This window comes from Phalacrocorax aristotelis, chromosome 9 (genome assembly GCF_949628215.1).
Source record: "Phalacrocorax aristotelis chromosome 9, bGulAri2.1, whole genome shotgun sequence".
NCBI classification, from domain to species: Eukaryota; Metazoa; Chordata; class Aves; order Suliformes; family Phalacrocoracidae; genus Phalacrocorax; species Phalacrocorax aristotelis.
The window spans coordinates 23,094,357-23,101,638 of NC_134284.1; the positions used below are offsets into that span (position 1 = coordinate 23,094,357).

The 7,282-nt window shown below is 41.4% G+C and overlaps 1 long non-coding RNA gene across 3 annotated transcripts in view; it reads left to right on the plus strand.

Annotated features, from left to right (window-relative positions):
• LOC142062019 (uncharacterized) overlaps window positions 1–6,608 on the plus strand; it is a 33,157-nt gene extending 26,549 nt beyond the window's left edge. For 2 of the 3 annotated variants that reach the window (XR_012662348.1, XR_012662346.1), the window contains exons 6-7: window positions 2,284–2,500; window positions 4,435–6,608. This is a non-coding gene — a long non-coding RNA (uncharacterized LOC142062019). Of the gene's footprint in view, window positions 1–2,200; window positions 2,501–4,434 lie in introns of all 3 variants that reach the window. The other variant, XR_012662347.1, reaches the window with a different exon arrangement.
• The last annotated feature ends 674 nt before the right edge of the window (window positions 6,609–7,282 follow it).

A 7,282-nucleotide genomic window follows, 5' to 3' on the forward strand; every position in this document is an offset into this window, starting at 1 on the left:
CCTTAGGCCTGCTCCATGCACATAGGCAGTGCAAAAGGCAGGCATGGGAGAGGCAGTATTTCTGTGTGACCATGTTAAATGAGACTGAATTAAGAATGTGCAGGACTCAGGCATGATTCCGTTACTGGCCATGCTCCACCCCTCAAGCCTGAGCAGGTGAAGTTTAGGATGCTCTGTGCAGTGAGAGTCCTGACCTCTCACTACGACACTCAGCTGGCCCAGGGTTCTTTGTGTGGGGACACCTTTCTACTCAAAGGCAGCATTCGCCTGCCATCTCACACTAAATTTTCACAATCTTTCATTGTATAGTGGCCAAAATGATGCTGTATGTTTCTTTGAGACATGAAGCTTAAGAGTAGAAGTGTATGCAACACAAGAGAGAAACAAGGGGTAGAAGGAGAGAAGACATGCTGGTAGGGATAGGTGAAAAGCAGGAGGGCTGCAGGATATTTATCAGAAAGACCAAGTTGAAAGGCGTGTAAATCCAGTTAACAGCTTGAAAACAGATAGCCATATTAAAGGAAGTGGAAACAAAGTCAATTAGTGGCAGGAAGCATTAGTTGGGGGTGTCAGCTGGTGACCAGTGACTAATTTGATATCGTCTAATCACATAGTTTGGCTATTTGATTACCAAATTGAGAACCAAACACTGCTTCTTCCAGGGCAATCACTTCAGAAAAGGGGGTAGCTGGAATCATCATGAGATCTGATTCATTCCTTAATTGAAATTAGTTTTAAACAGCTGTAGCACATGTGATGTAAAACCCAAGGAGCAAATAGTTGCTGAGACAAGGTGTGAAACGTGGCTGTTTGGGGAAGCTGAGGGTGCACAAACAAGGACTGGGGATTAGGCTAACCTGTGAATGTGCACATGGAGGTTCACACACACATGTACCAAGAGTGAGCCTGGTGAGACATGTCCCTGTCTGCTGTACTCTTAGTCTCTAACTCACTCTATTGACAGTTGCTCCTGTTTGGAAGTAATAGGTCAAGAATGCCAGGAATCAGCTCACTTAGTGACTAGCCAGCGGAGATGAACTAATAATATACATCCGAAGGTTGTCTGTGCCTTGTACACCTTCATAAGAGCTCGGGCAGCCTCTCCAGTGCTATTTACTGTCTGGTATTAACTGGAATGGATGGTTAGGGAAAAAACAGAGGAAACAGGAGACATGTAAAGTGATTTTTTTCTGACAATCAACTGTTTAGCAATTTCCTGAATCAGAGGTTAAATCCAGACTTAAGAAGCTATCCCTCACAAATTTGTCTAATCTCTTCAAATCTAGTAGTAATTTTGGCCTCTTATAACCATCTTGCAGCAGAAACTTTGCACAATTATGTGCTCTATGGAAAAAATGGCTTCCTCTGTTGTAAATGTGCTGCTTGCTCGTTTCATTGGGTCCCCCTTCCTTATGATACTGTGGGAAGAGGGCGGTAGTCAATGCCTGCATGCTTCCACTAGGCCATTTGTGACCTTGCACATGTCTGTCACGTTCTCCTCAATTATCTATCTTGTTCACTGAAAAATGTAAATTTCTCACATATCCTTTGTCCTCAGCCATGCTGACCTTCTCTCTGCCTTTTCTAGCTCTTTTTCATATTTGATGACTGGGTCCAGGTATATTGTTCGAGGTTTTCCTTCCTCTGCCTCATTTGCCCATCCAGTCATTGTTGGTATATATGCTTCAGGAAGAGGAAGGGCATCCAGTGGAAGAGGGCTTTTCTGCTGATTTTACCATTGCATTCTTGAAAGTATTTTACCCTTTCTGGAGCTCTGCCCATGTCATAGGCAGTATTTCTAGTGTCTGTGATTTGTTAGGTGGAACCAGAAAGCAGTGTGTATATCCCTTAAAGGACCTATTTGATGTTACACTGCATCTATAATCATACAGGTCATGATTCAGCAAGAAGTTACCCATCTTTGAGCAGAGAAACAGCCTCAGTGAGATGCTTAGAGTTATGCATATGCTTAACTATTCAGCTAAATTGTTTTAAACCACTGATGTGAAAGGTGGGCAAGGGAGCAGAGAGGTGTGGAAGTTTTCATTCCTGCTTGCTAGTGCATATCATAAGCATGGACAATGCCAAACTGATATTTTAGAGAATCAGAAATTCATGCCCCAAACACCTCCATGTACAAGGCAGTTGTTTAAATTTGCACTAGAACTGAAATGTAGCCTAAGTTCTTTTTTTTTTGCAGGTAGGGATGAATATCAGCCAGGAACAAAAGAACAAGTGGAAAAAGTATTCTTGGCAATTTTTGAGAAGACTTTCTATTTTTAGGTTGGTCAGGGGATCATCAGGATTGGACTCTAGCACCAGCAACCTCCAGCAGACTGCAATGGCTCTACCTTTAATACACTTCCACCCCTGTGTGTTATACAGCCGTAATACTGAACACACAAGGCAGACAGCTGCCCTGAGGCATTCTTCGTAAAAACTTTCATATCACAACAGAACTGAACGTACCATTATAGCACCACGTCTCCTCTTCTTCACGGTAAGAATTGTTCTGAAAACCAGGCAATGTCATGGAAATGTTATAATAGACATATCCAGAATATATGGGTGAGCTAGTCGTCTCCAGTGATATATTTAAGCTGTTCCTTCTACTATACATAGAGCAGGTTAAATATAATTAACGTTGGTCAAAGGGTCCTTTTACTTTACATACTTTATGAATGTATTACCTCAATTATCAGGAAGGAAAAAGGGAACATGTATTTCTTAATATCTGCTGGTATAAGCTCCTCTAAGTAATTTCCATCGCAACATGCATTTTTGCTCTCTGAGAAACATGAATATTTTCTCTCTCCCTAAATCCCATAATTGTTTTATTGCTACATTAAAAAATGTAAATAATCATTCCCCTTCCCATAATAAATTAGACGCAACCTGTCTAACTCTGAAAATGAACATTTCAATATCTTCAGACACACAATGACATCATATCAATATTTAAAATCATTTTATGCATGTATTCCAGGTTGTCCAACTTCATTAAGGGCATTCATCAGCCCTCCGGCTACAGTGTATTCCCATCGGAGTTGTAGGCCTCAGGCCCTACCAAACAGAAATTTAAACTAACTTGCCTTTTTAATTCACATTATTCTCAAATATTCTCTTTTTTAACCCCCTGCCATGACTAAGGCATTTAGACGTGACTATGTTTTTTTGTGCACAGCAACATTTAACAGACAAAATCCCCATTTTTATGTCAGAACTTGAGTACATGAAAATAATAGTCTTTCCTCTTTAACTTCCCTCCTTCTCTTTCCCCATCCATCCCTGTTTCCTGGGTGCAATAATAACCCTGTTTCTTTTAAGGCTGTATGCTAAGTTAATTATATGAGCTACAGGTTGATAGGGATATGGGGTTGAGTTTTTATGTTTAAAAATTTACAAACATTTCAAATGTATTAAGTTACATTCTTTTTCTCTTTCTTTTCAAAATAATAATAAAAAAACCCCTCTTGATCTATTTTTTATACAACTGAAGATGCACAGCATGAATACATATCCCTGCTAGCGGCATCAAATATTGTTGTATTACTATGAAACTTTTTTTCCCCACAAAAAAAACAAACAGTCTTCCCATTGTTATGGTCTATGGGGTGACTGCGCATATGTTCCCCAAGATGTTTAATGACCTTCAAAATTCCTGGGTAAAAGTCACACACATTACACAACACAGGAAAGAAAATTCTGATATCAAGAAAACCTTCCTTTGCTATTGGCCAGACAGTGGAGACTTGGCAGAAGCCTCTGGTTTATCCTCTCAGATTTGTGTGGAAAGGGTTTAAGTATCCATAATTTGTTACAAAAAAGGATAGATGCATGTGGAAGTAGCCAACTTAATATAAAGTGCATCTGGGGATGGAACAAACCTGGGAGAGAGACTGGGGACTGAAAACAAAAGTTGGTGTAATATAGGTTAGTGTTATTAGCTCCTCTGTCCAAAATGTTCTGACCATGTCATAACTGTGTATATGGCCAGAGAGACCTGACCAGTGTACACTGATGTGTTATGACTTATTTGCCTCCAAAAAGGAAAGGTGAAAGAAGAAGGAATTAAAAGAAGAAAAAAAACCCAGTAACTGCAGGGCCTGCTTTTGGATCTTTTTTCCATAAGTAGAATTTTTTTTAAACAACTGTACTGCTCTGAGTTTCCTTCTGCTCTTTGCATCTCTCTTCCCTCTCCCTCCCTGCCTTGTTCCAGTGTTCCTGCAGCCACTTTTTTCCTTATGTCACTCCAACCCTCTCCCTTTTTTCATTTCATTCCTCTGGCTTTCACAGCCCTCTGGATTGAAGACCTCTCTTAGTTATGACAGACAATGCAGTCTGTCAAAGTAAGGGGAGTTCAACCTGCCCTGGTTACCTGGGGTTCCTTTGGTGGTGGTACAACTAATCATTGTCTACGTTTTATCCTTCTAGAAAGGAGCAGGTGCTGTCTCTTCTGGTGAGGTCCTGGATACCATTCCCATCCAGCAAAGCTCTGAGGCTCCGTTTGTCAAAGACACTGAAATCCGCAAAAAGATCAGCCTCCTGAGGCCAAAGCTTCCTTTCTGAAAACACTGTTCAGCTCAAGGCAAGTGGAAGCAAGTCAAGGGCTTCCATAAAACCATACCTTACCACAACTAAGAAGCTGCTTTAAATACTCCCACTGCAGCCCAGAAAGCTCCACATTTAGTTTTTTGTTGTTGTTGTTTTTGTTTTGGGTGTATGTGCATGTGTGTGTTGGTTGCTTTTTGTTTTGTTTTGTTTTAAACCTAGTTATCATCAGACTTACTCCTTTAAAAGTACCCAGGAATATGTCCCAGTATCCAGCCGCAAGGTGTTCTGAGTCATTTTGTCTCCTGTCCTGGTGGGGATTATCCTTATTGTTGTGGAGTCTGCTGTGCCAGGCATGCCCAGATATCTTCACTTACAGTCTTCATCTTAAAGGCAATGCTAGAGAAGAGTATTTCTGCTGGTGACAACCACACAGTCAGCAAAGGCAGCCTGGAGGCTGTGTCTTTCCTCTCTAGAGTCACCAACCAACCTGATTATGGAAGAGTTGGAGCTATTGGGGAGTTTGTGTCCTTTGAAACTACTGGCAGGTACTCTGCAATAAATGAGTTGGCTTTCTTCCTGGAGATCATGTTGTGGTGTGTTCCCTTCTCTGCAGACTCCAGGGCAGGCTACCCTTGGAGCCAGAACCTATTCTCCCAACATGCTGCAAGGACAAGCTAATCCTAACATTTCCATCGCTAGCCAGGCCCTATCTGCAGATGTTAAAAAAAAAGATCTGGAAAAGATAAGTAAGTTTGAGACCGGGAATGCCCCTGACTGTTAAGTAGACCACTGAGAAGGGTGACAGTAGTGGTGGTGGTGGTAAAAGGGCAGCCAAGATTAGATGTCTGGACACTATTGTAGTGAGTTATATAAATATGAATAATAACAACAGAGGAAAAGAAAGGGAACGGGGCAGCATGTGAAATGATCACAATAAGGAACAGGATGTGAGAAAAGGACTTTGGCAACAGAGCTGGGAAGGAAAAGAATCAACAACATGGGATGAAGAGAGAAGACAACAGATAAAGAGCTGTAGGTAAAGGGCAAGCAGAGAGGCAAAGAATAGAGAAGAGGAGATGCAGAAATAGAGAGTAAGGAAAAGAAGTAGAATACTAGAAAAAAGTTGAGAGATACTTAAACTGCGAAAAGTCTGAAACCGAAGCTAAATGAGAATAAGGAGGATGAAAAAGAAAAGAAAAGGTAAAAAAATAAGGCTGATGAAATAAATGTAGAAAACATTTAAAATGAGAAAAAAAAAAAAAGAAGATAAAGCAATTCTATGGAGATGGAGAGAGAATATGAGTAGGAAACTAAGGGTAGTTTTCTATTTTGTAAAGTAAAAATATAAAAGCCCATAAAACGGGCTGTGTGAAAACTTGTCATTACTGTTGGTCTGTTGGTTACTTGTTGTCCCTTTCTCATCAGACAAGCTACACTAATGTCTGCACCTTGAAGAGGATAGTGCCACTTATGACACTAGTTTAGATAAAGATGTCAATTTTTATGTTGGCAGACACTCTTATTTTCCTTTGTGCTTGTGGCATCTTCATAACTGAGACCTGTGTCATGTGAATTAAAGAGTTTCCAGGGCTGATGAAGTAGCATTATCCTCTAGGTTTTGGGTTTCATGTCCACTCCCTGCCAGGACAGGTATGTCCCACACATGTAATACCCATACGTGTTGTTGACAGGTCTCTCCCTCCATGAGGTTGCAGGCATCATGGGTAGTAGTGTTTTGGGTCAGGCTTAAGGTGCATTGGGAGAGGAGGGTGCATGGGGGAGCTTGAAGAGTGCCAGACTGTGCTGTGCCTGGCTACGGCCAGTGCTTTTTTCTCTCTAATTTTCATGAACACATCATTCATTTATAAATTTTTAAAAGGGAAAGAATCATTGTTTAATGAACTTTTGTGAAGAAAACGGAGCAAGACAGAAAAGAAAAGAAAAGAAACACTGCGAGGTCCTTACTCCCTAGACTTATGACCTGCATAACTCCAATCATTGTGTTATTTGGACAGCCTTCCTATTTAGCTGACATTAAATTTGTATGCTCCCACATGGTTGAGTTGCTACTTTTTTTTTATCCATGCAGCTGGGATTCTCGGAGGGAACACGATGGGTCACGGGGAGGAGGGGAGGTGAGGAAAGGAGAGCCACCTCCAAAATGCAGTGGATGTGCCTTTCTAGCTCTACGCTGGTTGCACTCGGGCAGGTACAAGCTGACGGGAATCAGTGATGGCAGCCATGCGAACGAGGTCAGAGTTGGTTCCTCCGTGGCTTTTTTATTCTTCTGAGTGCTCTGGAAATGTGGGTGTGCATGTTAAAAATGCCCTGTGAGGCAGCTCTGACATGTGGGGCTGCCTGGCACAAGCACAGCACATAATAACACAAAGTATTTGGCAGCGTTACAGGGCTAATCTTTACGTAACTGTTCCCGAACAACTTCTCTAGTGCACTGAGCACAAACAAGCTTTCCATCAGCCTTCGGCTGCATGCAGATTGTCTTGTGTCACCTGCTTCTCTGCTGAGCAAATACTGGCTGTGGTCATGGCAAGGAAAACCTTCTTTTGTATTCGTAACTGACTCTCCCTAAATTGCCTCCTTGTTTTCCAAGGCTATTCATGAACCATAGGCATGTTTGTCAAAAACGTCCCTTTTTATAGAATTTTTCCTCTTAAGCACAGATGTATACAGGAAATTACGTTGTGGATTGTTTTCAGGAGAGCAGTGG